The 21,544-nt window shown below is 39.1% G+C and overlaps 1 non-coding gene across 2 annotated transcripts; it reads right to left on the reverse strand.

Moving 5' to 3' along the window:
* Nucleotides 1–9,096: 9,096 nt before the first annotated feature.
* Nucleotides 9,097–20,323, reverse strand: LOC114262307 (uncharacterized). 2 transcript variants are annotated; one of them, XR_014357179.1, is made up of 4 exons: nucleotides 20,017–20,323; nucleotides 18,858–19,086; nucleotides 9,545–9,668; nucleotides 9,097–9,458 (listed from the first exon to the last, which is right to left on the reverse strand). It is a non-coding gene; the product is annotated as an uncharacterized LOC114262307 (transcript). The 2 variants fall into 2 exon arrangements; XR_014357180.1 differs by having other exon boundaries at nucleotides 9,559–9,668; nucleotides 20,017–20,307.
* Nucleotides 20,324–21,544: the final 1,221 nt, after the last annotated feature.

Here is a 21,544-nt window from a genome sequence, read left to right on the forward strand (position 1 = left end):
CGCCATTAACTGAATTCAATTCTGTCATTGACATTAATAATCAATCAATAGAAAAACATAAAAATAATAACTTAGTAGAGCGCTTGTAATTATCCTTTTCAACATTAAATTCCGCCATTAACTCAATTGAATTCTGTCATGGACAATAATAATAAATCAATATCTAAAATAATAATAAATCAATAGCTAAAATTATAATAATTAAAAGACAAAATAATAATAATTAAATACTATTAATAAATAATTTTCATTCTTCTCATCTCAGGCATTATTGTCAAATCTTGAATCGAATTGTGAATCATTTTGCTAAAATAATGAATAGTAAATCGTATGATTCACTTTATATAATATTAGCGATCGAGCACAAATAAAGTGAATCATACAATTCACGATTCATTATTTTAGCAAAACGATTCACGATTCGATTCAAGATTTGACAATAATGCCTGAGATGAGAAAAATGAAAATTATTTGTTAATATTATTTAATTATTATTATTCTAGCTTTTAATTATTATTATTTTAGCTATTGATTTATTATTATTGTCAATGACAGAATTAATTGAGTTAATGACAGAATTCAACGTTGAAAATGATAATTACAAGCACTTCATTAAGTTATTATTTCTATGTTTTTCTATTGATTGATTATTATTATCAATCGCAGAATTGAATCTAGTTAATGGCGGAATTCACAATAGAGTTCAACATTGAAAGGGGTAGTGGAGCTTACAGGGACTTCATTGATGACTTGCGCGTTGAATTGGGAGAGACATTTTCACATAATATTCCCCTACTTCCCGTTCAGCAGAATTCACCCACTTGATGGTTCAACATCATACTGCGAACCAACAATCATTGCATCAGGCTGAGGATTCGACGGGATAACCTATAGTTGGACGCCTACTAATTGGATAATTCTACGGAGTGGTTGGAATTCGGGCGTACTTTTCCTATTTCCCCCCATCTAATTCCTGGATCCACTCTTTTGGATTACGACGACGGCTACAATGTCCTGGAACGTGTTTCCGAACAAGGTATGAATAACATAACCCTTGGCCCGACCGCACTCACTAATGCCGTAAATGATCTGGCTACCCTCACGATCTCCTACACAGATCGCATGAGGTCACTGATCATCGTGATTCAAATGATCTGCGAATCGATTAAATTCACTCGTATCTCTGACCTTCTCGATGCCACATTTAACAGCAGCAGTTCTTCGCCACCCCTTAATTGGATGCTGGCACTAGTGCGTAACTGGGGAGACCTCTTTGCCGCATTGCTGCGAGCCGATGCTGATCCCAATAATTCCTTCCGACATCCGCAATCCAATGATATGAATATCGTGTCCATTCTGGATGCTGTTGTCGTATTTGGCATCTTGCTCAAGAGCGTCCCCGCATCATCATCAAACCCTAAACCTCAAACCCTAAACCCTTTGGTTTAGGATTTAGGATTTTGGGGTTTGGAGATTAGGGAGTTAGGGGTTAGGTATTAGGATTAGGGGTTTGGAGGTTTAGTTTAGTGTTTTAGGTGTTTAGGGGTTTAGTTTAGGGTTTTAGTGGTTTAGCATTTGGGGTTTAAGGGTTCGGGGTTTAGGGGTTTGGGTGTTGAGGATTGAGGTTTAGGTGTTCGGTTGAAGGTTGGGGGTTAGCGGTTGGGGGGTTGGGTATTGGGGGTTGGGGTTTGGGGTTTAGGATTTTAGGGTTGAGGGTCTAGGGTCTAGGGTTGAGGGTCTAGGGTCGTGGGTTGAGGTTTAGGGTTTGGGGTTTTGGGATTAGAGTTAGGGCTTTGGATTTTGGGATAGGGTTTAGGGGTTAGCGTGTAGGGTTTAGGGTTAGGGGTTAGGGGTTAGGGTAAGGTTTATGGTTTAGGGTTTGGGGTTAGTTGTTGGGGTTTAGGGGTTTCGAGATTTCGAGGTCCGGGGTTTAGCTTTTAGGGTTTTGGGGTTTAGGATTTGGGGTTTTAGGATTTTTGGGTTGAGGGTTTAGGCTTTTTTAGGGTTTAGGGTTTAAGGTTTAGGATTTAGGGTTAGAGGTTAGGGGTTTAGGGTTTTAGGGGTTCGGGTTTCGGGTTTGGGTTTGGGTTTTGTGGTTTTAGAGGTTTTGAGGTCTTGGGCTTTCGGTTTTGGGTTTCGGGTTTTTAGGAGGTTCACTGTTTAGGGTTTAGGGTTGTGGTTGGGGTTTGAGGTCATGGGTCTAGGGTCTATTAGGGTCTAGGGTCTAGGGTCTATTAGAGTTAAGGTCTAGGAACTATTAGGGTTTAGAGTCTAGGGTCTATTAGGGTTTGCAGTTGGGGATTGGGGTTTTGGGGTCTAGGGTCTGGGTTCTAGGGTTTAGGGTCTATTAGGATTTAAGGTTTAAGATTTAAGGTCTATTAGGGTTTAATTTCTAGGGTTTTGGGTAAGAGGTTTTGGGTCCAGGGCTTATGATTTATGGTTTAGGGATCAGGGTTTAGGCAAAGGGGTTAGGAGTTAGGGTTTGGCGGTTAGGGTTCAGGTTAGGGGTTTAGGTGTTAGGGGATAGGGTTTAAGAGTTAGCGTTTTAGGGATTAGAGGTTAGGGGTTAGGGTTTAAGAGTTAGCGTTTTAGGGGTTAGGGGTTAGGGTTTTTAAGAGTTAGCGTTTTAGGGGTTAGGGGTTAGGGTTTGGGGTTTCCAAACCCTTAAACCCAAAGCCCAAACACCAAATCCCAAAACCCTAAACACCAAATCGTAAATCCTAAACCCCAAACCCACTAAAAACCCTAAACGCGCTAAAAATCCAAAACCCAAAATGCAAAACCCTAACCCTTAACCTCTAAACTTTAACCGCTAAACCCAAAACCTTAACCTTGACTCCGACCCCCACCTCAAAACCTGAACCCGAACCCGAACCCGAACCCCAATCTCAACCCCTAAACCCTAAGCCCTAACCCCTTTCCTAACCCTCTAAACCTGACCCTAAACCCTAAACCCCAACCCCAACCCTAAACCCCTAAAACCCTAACACCAAAACCAAAAACCCTAAAAGTTTCAGGTTTGATGATTATGATGCACAGGCGCTCCTGAGCAAATGCCAAGTACAGCAACCACGTCTAGAGCAAACACTATTCATATCATTGGATTGCGAAATTCAGAATAAATTATTGAGATCAGCATTGGCTCGAAGGAATGCGGCAAAGAGGTCTCCCTAGCCACGCACTAGTGCCAGCATCCAATCAAGGGGTGGCGAAGAACTACTGTTGCTGAATGTGGCAGCGAGATGATCGGCGATACGAGTGAATCTATTCGATTCGTAGATCATTTGAATCGCGATGATCAGTGACCTCGCACAATCTGCGGCCAGATTATTTACGGTATTAGTGAGTGCAGTCGGGCCAACGACTATGTTATTTATGCCTTGTTCAGAAATACATTCCAGGGCATTGTAGCCGCTATCGTAACCCAAGAAAGTGGATATGGGAATTGGAAGTGTAGAAGTACGCCCGAACTCCAACCACTCCTCAAAAACTCCATTTGGTAGGCGTCCAAGTAGGGGTTGTCCCGTTGAATCCTCAGCCTGATCTAATGATCATTGGTTCGCAGTATGATGTTGAACCATTTAGTGGATGAATTCTGCCGAGCCGGAAGTACGGGAATATTGTGTGAAAAGGTCTCTCCCAATTCAACGCGCAAGTCCACAATGAAGTCCCTGTACACTCCACTACCCCTTTCAACGTTGAACTCCTTTGTGAATTCCGCTAGTAACTAAATTCAATTCTGTCACTGACATTAATAATCAATCAATAGAAAAACATAAAAATAATAACTCAATGGAGTGTTTGTAATTATCCTTTTCAACATTAAATTCCACCATTAACTCAATTAAATTCTGTCATTGACAATAATAATAAATCAGTAGCTAAAATAATAATAATAATTAAAAGCTAAAATAGTAATAATTAAATACTATTAATAAATAATTTTTATTTTTCTCATCTCAGGCATTATTGTCAAATCTTGAATCGAATCATGAATCGTTTTGCTAAAATAATTAATCGTGAATCATATGATTCATTTTATTTAACACTAGTGGTCGGGCGCAAATAAAGTGAATCACACGATTCACGATTCATTATTTTAGCACAACGATTCACGATTCGATTCAAGATTTGACTATAATGTCTGAGATGAGAAAAATGAAAATTATTTATTAATATTATTAAATTATTATTATTTTAACTTATAATTATTATTATTTTAGTTATTGATTTATTATTATTGTCAATGGTGGAATTCAACGTTGAAAAGGATAATTACAAGCACTTTCATTGAGTTATTATTTTCATATTTTTCTGTTAATTGATTACTATTGTCAATGGTAAATTTGAATTCAGTTAATGGCGGAATTCACGAAGGAATTCAACATTGAATGCGGTAGTGGAACTTACAGAGACTTCATTAAGGACTTGCGCATTGAATTGTGAGACCTTTTCACACAATATTCCCGCACTTACTAGTTAGCAGAATCCACCCACTCGATGGTTCAACATCATACTGCGAACCAACAACCATTGGATCAGACTGAGTATTCAACAGGACAACCCCTACTTGGACGTCTACCAATTGAAGAATTTTGAGGAGTGGTTGGAGTTCGGGCGTACTTCTCCTACTGCTCCACATCTAATTCTCGGATCCACTTTCTTGGGTTACGATGGCGGCTACAATGCCTTGAAACATGTTTCCGGACAATGTATGAATAACATAGCTCTTGGCCCGACCGCACTCACTAATGCCGTAAATGATCTAGCTACCTCCACGATCTCCTACGTAGATCGCATAAGGTCACTGATCATCGTGATTCAAATGATCTGCGAATCAATTACATTCACTCGCATCTCTGACCTTTTCACTGCCACCTTTAGCAGCAGCAATAATTTTTCGCCACCCTCTGACTGGATGCTAGCACTAGTGCGTGGCTGGGGAAACCTCTTTACCGCATTGCTAGGAGCCAATGCTAATCCCAATAATTTCTTCTGACTTTCGCAAGCCAATGATATGAATATCGTCTCCGCTCTAGATGCGATTGTCGTACTTGGCATCTTGCTCAGGACAATCTGCGCATCATCATCATCAAACCCTAAATCCCAAACCCAAAACCTTAGGGGGTTTAGGGATTAGGGGTTAGGGGTTGGGGTTAGGGTCAGGGGCTTGCGGTTTAGATTAGTTTAGGGTTTTAGGGGTTTAGGGGTTTAGTTTAGGGTTTTAGAGTTTAAGATTTAGGGTTTGAGGTTTGAGGGTTAGGGGTTTAGGGGTTTGGGGTTTAGGTGTTCGTTTTAGGGTTGGGGGTTGAGCGGTTGGGGGTTAGTTGTTGGGGCCCTAGAATTTAGGGTTGAGGGTCTAGTGTGTAGGGTTAAGGGTCTAGGGTCGGGGGTTGAGGTTTAGGGTTTGGGGGTTGGGATTGGGGGTTTGAAGTTTTGGGGTTAGAGGGTTAGAGGGTTAGGATTTAGGGTTTAGGGGGTTATGGTAGGGTTTATGGTTTAGGGTTTGGAGTATGGGGTTAGGTTTTGGAGTTTGGGGTTTGGGGTTTAGGGTTTAGGGTTTAAGGCTTAGGGTTTGGGGTAATTGGGTTTTGGGGTTTCGGGGTTCGGGATTCGGGATTCGGGGTTTGGCTTTTAGGGTTTGGGGGTTTAGGGTTTAAGGTTTGTGATTTGGGGTTTTGGGATTTTTGGGTTTTGCGTTTTGGGTTTTGGATTTGTGGTCAGTGGTTAGGGTGTAGGGTTTGGTTTAGGGTTAGGGGTTAAGGGTTTAGGGGTTAGGGTACGGTTTAGGGTTTAGGGTTTGGGGTTTGTGGTTTGGGGTTAGGTCTTGGGGTTTGGAGTTTAGGGGTTTGGGGTTTCGCAGTTTCGGGGTTCGGCGTTTAGCTTTTAGGGTTTGGGGGTTTAGGGTTTGGGATTTGGGGTTTGGGGTTTTTGGTTTATGGGTTTAGGGTTTTTTAGTGTTTAGGATTTAGGATTTAAGATTTAGGGTCAGGGGTTAGAGGTTAGGGATTAGGGTTTAGGGTTAGGGTTTAAGAGTTAGGAGTTAGGGGCTTAGGGGTTTAGGGTCTAGAGTTTACGGGTTAGGGTTTGGGGTTTGGCGGGGGGGTTTAGGGTTTGGGATTTGAGGATTCTGGTTCGTGGGATTAGGATTTTTTAGGGTTTAGGATTTAGGATTTAGGGTTAGAGGTTAGGGTTTAGGGATTAAGGGTTAGAGGCTTAGGGGTTAGGGTTTAGGGTTTAGAGTTTACGAGTTAGGGTTTGGGGTTTGGGTTTAGGGATTTAGGGGTTAGGGTTTTAGGGGTTTCGAGTTTTGGTTTGGGTTTGGGGTTTAGGTTTTAGGTTTTGAGGTTTAGGTTTGGTGGTTTTAGGGTTTTTAGGGGATTAGGGTTTTGGGGTTTTCGGCTTTGGGTTTTGGATTATGGATTTGGAGTTTAGTGTTTGGGATTTAGAGGGTTTTTACGGGGTTCACTGTTTTGGGTTTGGGTTTGGGTTTGGGTTTGGGGTTAGGGTTAGGGTTTGGGGGTTGGGATCTGGGGTCTATTTGGGTCTAGGGTCTAGGAACTATTAGGGTTTAGGGTTTAGGGTCTATTAGGATTTGGTGTTTGGGATTGGGATTTGAGGTTGGGTGTTTGGGATTGGGGTTTGAGGTTGGGTGTTTGGGATTTGGGGTTTTCGAGTTTGGGGTCTGGGGTCTAAGGTTTAGGGTCTAAGGTCTATTAAGGTTTACGATCTAGGGTCTAACGTCTAGGGTCTATTAGGATTTAAGGTTTAGGATTTAAGGTTCTATTAGGGTTTAGGGTCTAAGGTCTAAGGACTAAGGTCCAGGGTCCAGGGTCTAGGATCGGAGGTCAAAGGCTTAGGGTTTAAGGTTTAGGAGTTAGGGTTTTAAGCCTAGGGGTTAGGAGTTAAGGGTTCCAGGGTCCAGGGTCGGGGGTCAGGGGTTTTGGGTCAGGGTTTAAGGTTTAAGAGTTAGGATTTAGGCTTAGCGGTTAGGAATTAAGGGTTGGGTGTTGGGGTTGAGATTAGGAAGGAGTTAAGGGTTTAGGATTTGCAAAACCCATAAACCCGAAACATAAAACCCCAAAACCCAAAACCTCAAACTATAAACCCTAAATCCCAAAACCTAATCCCAAACGCCAAACCGCCCTAACCCCTAATCCCAAAACCCTAACCACTAAACCCAAACCCTAATCCCTAAACTCCGAAACCCTAAACTCTAAATCCAAAAACCCTAACCCGTAAACTCCTAAAACCCCAACCCTGAACCCCCAAACCCCGCACCCTGAAACCGCAAACCCTAACCCCAGACACCAAACACTAATCCATAAACCCTAACCCTCTAAACCCTGCCCTAAACCCTAAACCCTAACCCCCTAACGCTTGAACATGCACCCGTAAGAAAGTCTGTGTAACATAGTGTTTAGGCAATACCTAAGTCTATATAATATAGTGTGTCAACAATGTTAGTATCAAAGGAAAAGATTGTTTAGTCCATATTTTCAATGCAACTATTTCTTTACTAGCAATATCAAAACTTGTTAGGAATGCTATAGAGGCTCATAATCAGACATTTCTCATAGGATCAATTTTACTTTTTGATGACAATATATTTCTCTAACTAAACTTGAACATTCAATTGCAGTGTATGGAACAGTGTTATTAAAAGAGATAAGCGCACCAAGGTCTCTTGAGGCCTTAGACGCAAGGCGCAAGGTGCAACGCGAGGCACAGGCTTCATCAAAGTAAGGTGCACCATAGCAGGTTGAAATAATATAATTTAATATGAGGCATGCAAACAAATAATTAACTGGTATAACATAAACAAAATGAAACACTGAACATTTTAAAAAATAAATACTAATAAATATCGCTATTTTAACATAGACAAATGAGTAATATTCCAAAGTTCAATATAAAACACGAATATCCATGATCTAAAGGTCAACTAAAACATAAAAGTAGAGAAGAAATAGAGCAATTCAGAATAAATATTTAATAAACAAAGCAGTCCAGAGAAGAAAAGCATAGAAGAAAATAAAATAAAATAAAATAAAAAGAAGCAAAAAAGCAGAGAAGAAGAAGAAGAAGACAACATAGTACATTTGAAGCCCTAAAAATCTCAGCTCAGCCTAACTCCATAAACAAAAATAGAGCATTCCAGAAAATAAACGAAAAATAAGATGAAGGTAGCATAAGGAAGAGAAGAAGAAGAAGACGACGACTGACGAATAGAAGAGAAGAGACGAAGAGAAGAACAAACAAAGAGAAGGGGAAGAAGAGACAAAAGCAAAGAGAAGATAGACATACTTGCACATTCGAAGCTCCTGGACTGCACGACGAGTTCGACTTTTTTGGAGCTTTGGATTAGGGCTTGTTTTTTCTTCTGTCGTTTGTTGATTTGGGGCTAAATAAATATGACCTGCTGTAGCTGACCCATGTAATTTCAATGGTCCAATTAAAATACAAAAAACAAAAAAAAACTCAAGGCCTGCGCCTTGGGCTTAATCGCGCCTTGTTCCAATCGCACGCTTTAATTACGCCTTAGTGAAGTCACCTCGCCTTGACCATTGCAAGGCGCAGGGGATGGGCATGGCTGGGCCTTGCGCCTAGGTGTGCTTTTAATAACATTGGTATGGAAACAAAGAAATGAAATTTATTTGCTTGATTCAAGAAGGAAAGAGGGAGCGACCAACCTAGAGGACCATAGGACCACCGACCTACTGGGAACCCTACCAAGAGGGGTGAGACATAGCCTAACTCATAGCCTCACTAGGGTCCTAGAGAGCCGAAGCACAGAGCGAAGGAGGATGAGAATCACATTATACCTGCGAATATTTAAACCCAGAACAACATGCTCACCAAAACTAGTGGGAGTGATCTCCTATCCATTAGGCTACCACCATTGGTGGTAATGAAATGCTTTTTTAGTTTGCCCATCTAAATTATACATGTGGTGCACACTTGATATGAAAGGTTGTTCAATCTAAAACTTAGTTCAACTACCCTACAAAATATTTATTTACCAACAACACTATCAAAACCTGTTATGAATGTTAAAGTGGATCAAAATTAAATATATTTCTTAGAGAATCAATGTTACTTTTTGATTACTAATGATTTCTCTAGCAAAAATTTAACATTTAGTTGCACTACATGGAAACAAGGAACAAAATGCTATATCTGCCAGCTGAACTTGTATATGTGGTGAACATACTAATGGGTAGTTATCGGCCATTTGCTTCACTGTAATGTCATCCTACATCAAAACTCATACCAATGAATTGAGTTCTGCATCAAAATATAGAGCAGCTAATGATCATATAGGTACTTTTCACAGATTGTTTTTTGACCCCATCAAATAAATCATCAATGTAGCAAGTAATTAATATATGAACCTCTTGAATGGCGTATTCTCAACTTCTCTATTCAAAACACAAGTGAATCAGTGTCTTCAACATCTAATAATCCAAGAAAAACACAATGCATTATGCACAAATGTTTAATGCATTGCTAGCATAATAAAGTGGTAGAAAAGAAAATTTACCCAAGGCAACGCACCAATGTGATCCTCATGACCATGTGTTATGACAACTGCTTCAATTTTGTGACTCCATTTTCTTATAAAGGTGGTATCAGGTATAATTTTCTGGACACCAAGCTCATCATAGCTGAAATATGTGTCCACATGTGATCAAAAGTCGGTGTATCAAAAAAGAAGGGGAGGAATCTAAATAAGCAATAATTACATTAGAAAATTTCACTAGTACTAACAATTTTATATCCAAAAAAGGGTTCATTATGGTTATATTGAGGTTATATATTAATTTTTGTAGAGGGGCCTCCTCTTAGCAAATAAAATAATTTTTGAAGATTTATGAAGAAAAGAGATAGAGATAAGAAAACCCTCCTAGTTTATATATATAAGACATCATATTTGCATTCTCCACTTTTACATATTCTATTGAAGGAGGCCATAAAAAAGAAGCGATTCAAGGAATCAATTAATCCTAAAATCATTTGAAGGTAAACCTTAGACTCTCAACTTCTCCATGTTGTAATCATGAGTACATGGAATATGTAGACCTAGCGTTTCATTGAGAATAATATTCATAAAATTTTATGGAATACTTGAAGTTGAGTTGATTTTAATTTAAGGTAAAGTTCCCTATGCATGAATCTTGGATTTCACTCATGAATTTAATTTGTATTTGGATTTTGGGGGTGAATTGAACCGTGAGTAGTGGTTAGCATGAGGGTCCATTAGGTAGGGTTGACAATATAAACTGTTCAGTGGAATTTGGGATGGTTAAAAAAAGAAACAATTGAATGGAGATTGCAGTTGCTGAATGAAACTATTGACTGATTCTAGAATTCATATCAAGGGTGGTGACTGGTTATTTTAGAATTACAGTACTATGGTTTAATTAATGGGAATTAAATAAGATGATAATTATATTTACTTATGTGGTGTAATATTTATTAGGATTGCGTGATTGAAGTGGATCTTGGTATTTTGGAGTTAGATTTTGAAATATTCTTTTATCGTTTGAGGTTTAATAACCCTCTATCACCGTTGGTTTGTTTTCATTCCTATTGTATCATTTAAAAATTATGGGCTTGTTTGGTTTGTTTTTGGGAGAGTTGTTTTTGAAAAAAAATTTCAAAATTTTGCTTGGTTTATGATTTTTCTCAAAAAATTTCCAAAATCACACTCTCTCTCTTACACATCAATCAATCACTTTTCATCTCTCCTCTCTCCTTCTCAATCACTTTTTCTCTCACACACATCTACTCAATTACAACAAAATATCAAATCATTCCAAACTCCAAAACTATTTTAAAAATATACAACCAAACAAACCAAAAAAATTTCTAAACTCTCTCCCCAAATTTTTTTTCAAAAACAACTCTCCCAAAAACAAATGAAACAAGCCCTATATGTTTCGTGTATTGCAAAATGAAAAAAATATATTTTATCACTCACTTGTGTTCTTAAAAGAAAAATACGGATCAACTATGAAATAACATCAAATATGAATTGTGCAAATAAATCAAGATATATTTTGTGAAACAATTCAAACAAATTTTATGAAAATGTTATTCCAAAGACATTGAATATTTTATTTCTTGTTTGAATTGCAAACATGACTCCAGTCTAACTATGATTTGGACCCCTAGCCAATGGAGGTTATTTATTGGCATAAAAACTAGTTTCTACTGGGACTTTTACCAAAGGCCTATGTGTGGTTCTGGATCTTGTCACGGACTAATGTGGCCATAGTCTTTTAAGACTTGGGTTTTGTTTATTGAATTATTGTACTATTGGATATCAAACCATTGTCTTGAACAAATGACTTTTTATTGGATTACTTATCTTTTCAAATAAATTGTGACATTACACTATGTTAATTTTAGCTAGGTATCTACCTTGGAATTATTGTACTAGGTATCTACCTTGGAAATAAATTGCTCCTTCATCGAATTGTTAGAAACCATATTTCCTTGCTTATCGACTATTTTCTATATGCTTGATCCAACTAGTACTGATAGTTGGTCATTTGTTAGATTGTTGAGCTCACCCTTCTTTTATTATGGTTTTGTCAAATTCAGAGGAGCAGAGTTGCGTAGGTTTTGCTTGTGGGAGTGCTGAGTGTAGGAGTTTGATTTTAATTTATTTTAGATTACAAATTTTGTTAATGGAATACTAGGGGATTTTGGTGCAAGTTTCTAAATGTTTAAGATTTATTGTAGTTTTTTTTTTTTTTTTGGGTGGATTTTAGAACCTTATAATTGAATATTTATTTTATTCCCCTGATTATTGTGGTACAAGATTGTTTGGATTTACTCTAGCCTTGCATGCTCGCTCGTGTGGATGTGCAGCGTTGTCACATGGTTTCAGGTGACAAATAATTATAAAATCATTTAGAAAAAGTTCATGCCTGCCAGAGTTTTCCACGCTGGAAAAATAATTTTATGAAGCAAATTTGATTAATACAATTAGTGTCACGCCCCCAAACCGCCCCTAGTAGTTTGGTGCCGTGATGGCCAATAATCCGTGATTACCGAAGGCCAACTTACAAAATTCACACACAATCAGAGTATAGATATAGGGGGCTCACAAGTGCGGAAGCAATAATCTAAAATACAAGTGGTCCATAAGAGCAGTGCATAAGTCAAATGAAATGGCATACATCTTTATATAGCTTTACAACTTGAATAGATAAAGAAATGAAGTACAAAAATACACATCACATCTTAGCAAAAGAGCTTCTCAAGCCGACATGTTCAAATACAAAAGCTTCAAGATTGCCGACGTCCTCACGCCGACACAACATGCATACAAAACACACATCTTGCAACACACACACATCTCGGCGTAGCCGACTTCTTGCTTGTTACCTACATATATACATAGGGAGGGTGAGCTTGGATACTCAGTGAATGATATAAGTAATAAAGGGGTAAATGAATGATTTCCAAGGTCCTTGTCAAAACAATACATATTTCATAGCTTGTTCAAAACATGGGATGAATCAAGTTCATCAATCAAATCTTGGTCTTTCAAATCTTGCTTGGGATGTTAATAACATCTACATAATACATGGGGTGATGACATTTCGGACAAGACAAGGGAATAATCGACCCGGAATCGATTAGACAAATCCACCCGTTCATAGACCGTCGGTGGGGCCATCCGTTCATAGACCGTCGATGACAGAGATCTCTCAAACATGGTGCTACATGGGCTTAGAGTCCCCTAGCATGGGAGGACTTTCCAAGAATGTCATCAAAACAAAGCTTATACTTGATACACAAAATAGAGATAATCATTCATGCTTGATCAAATACTTTTCTAAAACGAAGCAAGGCTTTGTCAAAACTTTATAACATAACTTTATTAAAAATACCACTCACCTAGTTCTTGGGACGTCGGGATCAAGGCAAAGGTCCAAGTCCTACAAACACATGGCAAAGTCTATTGAACGCACTCTTAAAAACAAGCTTCACATGAATGCAAATGATCTAGGGGAAACATGCCGAAAACACCTAGGGAAAACATGCTGGAAATACCTAGGGAAAACATGCTGGAAATACCTAGGGAAAACATGCTGGAAATACCTAGGGAAAACATGCTGGGTACCAACCAAGTCCTGGAATGGATGCACAGAGATGATCTAGGCTAAAACGACCTAGCTGGGTGAACTCAAGAGGTCTTGGCCGAGGTCCCACACCTCTTGGCCGAGGTGTGGTTACCTAGGCTTCAGTATGCAGCTGTCTGCCGAGGTGTTACAAGGTGCCGGCATGGGTGTACCATGGTCGGCCTAGGTGTGTAGTGGTTAGCCTAGGTGTGCATGCAAGATAAACTAACGTGCAAGTGATCATGCAAGGTAGGCCAAGGTGAGATACGATGCTTGGCCTAGGTGTGTGATCTAGGCAAGAGTGGTGTCGGTGATCACACCTAGGGAAATGAAGTCTGGAAATCTGGGTTTCCTCCTTGAAGAACATGAAGAACATGAGCATGAAGAACATGAAGAATATGAATGCTAAAATCATAACTTGTTATTACAAGATCTGGGATTTCATGACATGAGTTCGAAAACATGGACCTGGGTACCCATACTTTGAAAATCATGCAAGAACAAACACAAAAACATGGATCTAGGCATGAGCTTTCGGATCAAAACATGACTTTTCTTGAAGAACACATGAAAACCATTTTCTCTTTCTAAAACCGAACTTCAAAGCAATGCATGGCTTACAAATCATTTTCAATCATGCAATGCAATAACATAAACATAAAGAACATCATGAGCAGATCAAGGATCTAACCTTAGAACGCGGATCTAACGGTTGGATCTCTAGGAATCAAGCTTGGAAATCTACTCTCTCTCAAGAACTCTTCTCCCTCTTCTAGAGCTTCTCTCTCTACTCTTCAAAACAATATACAACAAATGAGGGGTTTCTCTCTCTGCCGGCTGACTTAACTCTCAGCTCGGACACGCGGCAACGGTTGGTTGGTTCTCTTCAAAAAGGTGATAGATTGACAAGACAAGGCCCTGACAAGGCGTATCTAGCAAGCTACTCGGAATGGCACTCCGGCAAGTATTGACATCGGCTAACCACAAGACTTCGGCAACTAGGGTGACAATGACCTCGGCTAGGAAGGACAACACTTGACTAAGCTGTGCCACACCTCGGCCTAGATGTGCCACACCTCGGTCTAGGTCATTCCAGTCCCAGAACAAGATCACTAGGTGCAAGGATTAAGGATCTCGGATGCCTAGGTGATAACATCTCGGCCAATATGCCTAGGTGATGGTGGAGGTCACAAAAGCGGTTCCAAGATGGTCCAAGGTGTAAGAGGTTCAAAGGTGTGACCTAGGCTTAAGATGACCTCGGCTTAACATGACCTAGGCTTGGCATGACCTAGGCTTAACATGACCTAGGCTTAACATGACCTAGGCTTGGCATGACTTAGGCTTAACATGGCAAAGAAGGAACAAAGCATGCATACAACACTTAGGGAAAACATGATAGCATCAAGACAAGACAAGAACCTTTACCTAGGCAAAACAAGTCCAAGTCTACAAATGCAAGCTTAACAAGACAAAATCATGCAAATGTACATGAACATGACTAAGACATGAATATGGGTTATTACAGTCTACCCTCCTTAAAGAAGTTTGGTCCCCAAACTTAACTTACCTTGCCCCCAAAATAATTCCGAAAGTCGGATTCTCAGCTCTTCTTATCATCTCTAGCCTTTACCTTGGGACAATCCTTAATATGATGACCCATCTCACCGCATTCAAAACATGCTCCAGATGTCCGATGACAAACTCCGAAATGTCGCCTCCCGCAACTTGTACATGTCGGCCTGGTGCCACCTTCCCGATTTGTGTTATTGGAATTGTCCACATTCGTCTTCTTCTCGGCATTATGCTGGTCTTGGCGATTGTCATAGGTCTGCCTCTTTTTCTGATTCTCCCCTAAACTCTGACTTCTGTTCAAGTTGGCTTCTGCAAGGATGGCTTTATCTAACACTCCAGCATACGTCGGCATGTTAAGCAAATTAACCCGGTCTTGAATTGGCCCTCGAAGTCCACTCTCAAACTTGCGAGCTTTCCTGTATTCGTTGTCGACCATGTGAGGTGCATACCTTGCCAACTCGGTGAAAGCACGATCATACTCCGCCACTGTTTTGCTACCCTGGGTCAACATCTGAAATTCTGTGGTTTTGCGATCTCGGACACTGAGTGGGAAATGCTTGTCATAGAACAGCTCCAAAAATCTGGCCCAAGTCAAGTCTGGGTTACCTTCTCGGATCATCATCCACCATCTTCGAGCGTCGTCTTCCAAAGTGAATGCTGCTAATGACACTTTCTGAGCGTCGGTGCTAGGAAAAACCTCGAACAACTTCTCCATCTCAAGAATCCATGCTTCTGCCTTCATCGGCTCTATACCTCCATGGAACTTTGGCGGTTTCATCTTCTTAAATTCTCTGATCAGGGTCAATGTGTCATCTCCATACAAAGCTGGCTGCGGAGGCACTTGTGGTACTGGCGGTGGTGGAACTACATGTCGGCCATCTGTCTGCTCGGCCTGGGTGGAGGTAGTACCGGTGTTCTGCTGCCTTGCCTGCCTTAATTCATCGGCCAAACTTTCAACCAATCTTTCCAATCTGTTTATTCTGTCCTCGGATTGATCTCGGCTAACTGGGGGTCTCCCTCTTCTCATGATGCTGGGGGTATGTAGGATGTGACTCTTAGAATAAAATGAACAGATGAACGTGTGTGCAAGTGAACATGATCATGCCGATGTAACAAAATGCTCATGCCGAGATAATGCACACCTTGTCAAGTAGCAAGCAACATGATGCAATCTTAACATTCTTCTAAGGGACATCCTATGCTCTTTAGGACTCAAAGTGTGTGAATAACGTACTATAAGGAACGCGTGCTCTGATACCATTCTGTCACGCCCCCAAACCGCCCCTAGTAGTTTGGTGCCGTGATGGCCAGTAATCCGTGATTACCGAAGGCCAACTTACAAAATTCACACACAATCAGAGTATAGATATAGGGGGCTCACAAGTGCGGAAGCAATAATCTAAAATACAAGTGGTCCATAAGAGCAGTGCATAAGTCAAATGAAATGGCATACATCTTTATATAGCTTTACAACTTGAATAGATAAAGAAATGAAGTACAAAAATACACATCACATCTTAGCAAAAGAGCTTCTCAAGCCGACATGTTCAAATACAAAAGCTTCAAGATTGCCGACGTCCTCACGCCGACACAACATGCATACAAAACACACATCTTGCAACACACACACATCTCGGCGTAGCCGACTTCTTGCTTGTTACCTACATATATACATAGGGAGGGTGAGCTTGGATACTCAGTGAATGATATAAGTAATAAAGGGGTAAATGAATGATTTCCAAGGTCCTTGTCAAAACAATACATATTTCATAGCTTGTTCAAAACATGGGATGAATCAAGTTCATCAATCAAATCTTGGTCTTTCAAATCTTGCTTGGGATGTTAATAACATCTACATAATACATGGGGTGATGACATTTCGGACAAGACAAGGGAATAATCGACCCGGAATCGATTAGACAAATCCACCCGTTCATAGACCGTCGGTGGGGCCATCCGTTCATAGACCGTCGATGACAGAGATCTCTCAAACATGGTGCTACATGGGCTTAGAGTCCCCTAGCATGGGAGGACTTTCCAAGAATGTCATCAAAACAAAGCTTATACTTGATACACAAAATAGAGATAATCATTCATGCTTGATCAAATACTTTTCTAAAACGAAGCAAGGCTTTGTCAAAACTTTATAACATAACTTTATTAAAAATACCACTCACCTAGTTCTTGGGACGTCGGGATCAAGGCAAAGGTCCAAGTCCTACAAACACATGGCAAAGTCTATTGAACGCACTCTTAAAAACAAGCTTCACATGAATGCAAATGATCTAGGGGAAACATGCCGAAAACACCTAGGGAAAACATGCTGGAAATACCTAGGGAAAACATGCTGGAAATACCTAGGGAAAACATGCTGGAAATACCTAGGGAAAACATGCTGGAAATACCTAGGGAAAACATGCTGGGTACCAACCAAGTCCTGGAATGGATGCACAGAGATGATCTAGGCTAAAACGACCTAGCTGGGTGAACTCAAGAGGTCTTGGCCGAGGTCCCACACCTCTTGGCCGAGGTGTGGTTACCTAGGCTTCAGTATGTAGCTGTCTGCCGAGGTGTTACAAGGTGCCGGCATGGGTGTACCATGGTCGGCCTAGGTGTGTAGTGGTTAGCCTAGGTGTGCATGCAAGATAAACTAACGTGCAAGTGATCATGCAAGGTAGGCCAAGGTGAGATACGATGCTTGGCCTAGGTGTGTGATCTAGGCAAGAGTGGTGTCGGTGATCACACCTAGGGAAATGAAGTCTGGAAATCTGGGTTTCCTCCTTGAAGAACATGAAGAACATGAGCATGAAGAACATGAAGAATATGAATGCTAAAATCATAACTTGTTATTACAAGATCTGGGATTTCATGACATGAGTTCGAAAACATGGACCTGGGTACCCATACTTTGAAAATCATGCAAGAACAAACACAAAAACATGGATCTAGGCATGAGCTTTCGGATCAAAACATGACTTTTCTTGAAGAACACATGAAAACCATTTTCTCTTTCTAAAACCGAACTTCAAAGCAATGCATGGCTTACAAATCATTTTCAATCATGCAATGCAATAACATAAACATAAAGAACATCATGAGCAGATCAAGGATCTAACCTTAGAACGCGGATCTAACGGTTGGATCTCTAGGAATCAAGCTTGGAAATCTACTCTCTCTCAAGAACTCTTCTCCCTCTTCTAGAGCTTCTCTCTCTACTCTTCAAAACAATATACAACAAATGAGGGGTTTCTCTCTCTGCCGGCTGACTTAACTCTCAGCTCGGACACGTGGCAACGGTTGGTTGGTTCTCTTCAAAAAGGTGATAGATTGACAAGACAAGGCCCTGACAAGGCGTATCTAGCAAGCTACTCGGAATGGCACTCCGGCAAGTATTGACATCGGCTAACCACAAGACTTCGGCAACTAGGGTGACAATGACCTCGGCTAGGAAGGACAACACTTGACTAAGCTGTGCCACACCTCGGCCTAGATGTGCCACACCTCGGTCTAGGTCATTCCAGTCCCAGAACAAGATCACTAGGTGCAAGGATTAAGGATCTCGGATGCCTAGGTGATAACATCTCGGCCAATATGCCTAGGTGATGGTGGAGGTCACAAAAGCGGTTCCAAGATGGTCCAAGGTGTAAGAGGTTCAAAGGTGTGACCTAGGCTTAAGATGACCTCGGCTTAACATGACCTAGGCTTGGCATGACCTAGGCTTAACATGACCTAGGCTTAACATGACCTAGGCTTGGCATGACTTAGGCTTAACATGGCAAAGAAGGAACAAAGCATGCATACAACACTTAGGGAAAACATGATAGCATCAAGACAAGACAAGAACCTTTACCTAGGCAAAACAAGTCCAAGTCTACAAATGCAAGCTTAACAAGACAAAATCATGCAAATGTACATGAACATGACTAAGACATGAATATGGGTTATTACAATTAGATCCTCTACTTGCTGCAGAGAATCCAGAGCAGCAGGAAAAGATGTAGCACAGATGAAATTACACAATTGAGCATATACTTCGGTAAGACCCCAAGAAAACAAAAACCTTCAGATGACAGGAACGAAGCATGATGATCACCAAGCTACAACTTGTTAAATAAATGTAAATCAGACCAGTTTGTGAAGACTTACTCCGGAAACATAACACCAGCATCAATCAAAATACAACGATCATAATTCCCAACAAGCATGCAATTCATCCCAATTTCACCCAGGCCTCCAATTGGAAGGACACGGAGAGGTGGACCATCAGACTCTTCATAAAACTGTCACATCTTACGCTGAACAGAATCTTCCATACTTTTTCCAGCCCCTTCCAATCTTCCTGATTTTTTACGGGGTACTTTAGGTCCACGCGTACCTACAATGGACCAACAGTATCACATTCATGTATTTCAGAAATAAATATAACAAAGACAACAAAACAAAACAAAACAATTGATAAGGTTGGATTTTAACAAAAGTAAACAAGAGGGATTGCAACAGGCAGAAATGTACATCGAAAGAATAAGAAAAACGTTTATTGCAGAAGACAATTTATGATTTGGGTAAACTTATCTTTTGCATTCTACAAACAAAAACTAAGATAAAATATGTCCTGTAGCTTTAAAACTTCTAAAATGCTAAAAATTTTATTGCTTACGACCTAGACAATATAACCCCAGTCAAGTGAACCTAGACCAACAATTAGCTTGGGCAGATTGAAGTTTTTCATTTCTTGGAAACCCAAAAACAGGCATAAGATAAAGATTTTGTTTCCATTTCTTGTCCCCCTTTTTTTCTTGGCAACAACCCAGAGGATGAAGTGATTTTTAACTCTGGCATTTGCTTTAAGCAAACATGAAACCAGAACATAATTTGTTAAAGTCATGCTACAATGAACCAAAGCTTCAATCATGAATTTCTGATTTCAATTATAAGGCTCTACAACAACTTGCAAAAATACATTTTTTAGTATGAATAGCAAAAATACATTTTTTAGTATGAATAGCAAAAATACATTTTTTAGTATGAATAGAAGATTTAAGTGCCCTAATCTACCGATTACAAAATGTCATAAATCACTTGTTTGCAAAGAGAGCCATATGCAATAGAAAATCTCATTCATCCAATTAATTAGCTATCAATAAACAACACAAATAGTACGTCTCACATCATAATCCAATACATTAACGAGCTATATCCCCTGTTTGGTTAATCAGAAAAAACATGCCAGAAAGAAAAAAGAAACGAACATTAACTCAGAGATAAAACTCTCCACTTTCACAGGAAAAGCTCGAAGACTGCTTACCTATTGAAGAAGGAGAGGCGAGAGAGCACAAAAAGCGACGCCTGTTAGGGTTTGGTCGACAAGATAAATTGTGGGGGCATAGCGAGAGTGCACTGAAAGCCGCCATTTCTATGATTGTTACTGATTGTTTCCCTATAAGTTAATCGAAAGTGTAGAGAGATTATACAGGTTACTGAGGATCAAAACTATGAATTAGAAACCCTAAACCTCTGGACATTCGGAGGGTCTTTCAAGCGGGAAATAGAGAGAGAGAGAGAGAGAGAGTAGTAGGGGATTTTATGGAGGGGCGTTTTTCTCTGATTGTGGCGTTTTGAACATTTTAGGATGCGTTTTTAACTTTATTCCTATTACAAAAATATTTCATACCCCCATTTTCTCCCATCTCCTTTGACTCCCTCTCTCTCTGGTTATATTTTCTTTTTCTTTTTTCTTTTTTTCCTACACCTCCAATCACCACCCGCCCCGTGTCTGTGGGGTTGTGAGGTTGTGATTAAAGGGGTCTCTATCATGACTCATTCCTATTATAGGGTAAAACGGCATTAGAAAAGTCGTTTTTCAGAAAATGATTTTTGAAAAATCGTATTTTGTGATTAAAATAATAATAAATTTTGAATACAGAAAACGGCTTTAGAAAAGCCGGTTTTATTTAATTTTTAATTAATTCTGAATTAATTAAAAACGGTTTTGGTAAAACCGTTTTCACATTAATTTTTTTTTAATTTATATTTTCAACATAAATATTTTTTGTTCCAATTTTTTTTTAATAAAAACTGGTTTTAGAAAAGCCGTTTTTGCATTAATTTTTTTAAATAAATATTTTATGACCAAAAATATTTTTTAATAAAAAACGGCTTTAGAAAAGTCGTTTTTACATTAATTTTTTTTAAATAAATATTTTATGACCAAAAATATTTTTTAATAAAAAACGGTTTTAGAAATGTCGTTTTAGAAAACGGTTTTGCTAAAACCGGTTTTACATTAATTTTAATTTTTTTTAATTTATATTTTCAACTTAAATATTTTTTACCAAAAAATATTTTTAATAAAAAGTGGTTTTAAAAAAGTCATTTTTACATTAATTTTTTTTAATTTATATTTTCAACATAAATATTTTTTGACCACAAATATTTTTAATAAAAAATGGTTTTAGAAATTTTTTTTTTTAATTATTTTTTCTCATGTGGGAAGGTTGGATTTGGAAATGAAAAGATGAGTAAGAGAGCAGCAATTTCAATGCATTCAAAGATGGGTTTCTTTAGAAAATTACAGCACAAATAACAATAAAAATTAAAACGTAATGCTTGCTTTGAGTTTTTTAAAACATTTTTTAGAAAATTCTATTTTCTTATTTTTTTGTAGTTTTTTGTTTTTGTTGAATTTTTTAATATTTTAAGTTTTTAAACATACCTAGCATAAATACACTAAATATCAAAAATACAAACAAAAAAAAATGAAAATTCATTACATTTTTCATATTTTTGTATGTTTATTAATTTTTGAAAATATTTTTTTACAAATATTTTACTTT

Source organism: Camellia sinensis, chromosome 15, assembly GCF_055761805.1.
Source record: "Camellia sinensis isolate YWXY chromosome 15, ASM5576180v1, whole genome shotgun sequence".
Lineage (NCBI taxonomy): Eukaryota > Viridiplantae > Streptophyta > Magnoliopsida > Ericales > Theaceae > Camellia > Camellia sinensis.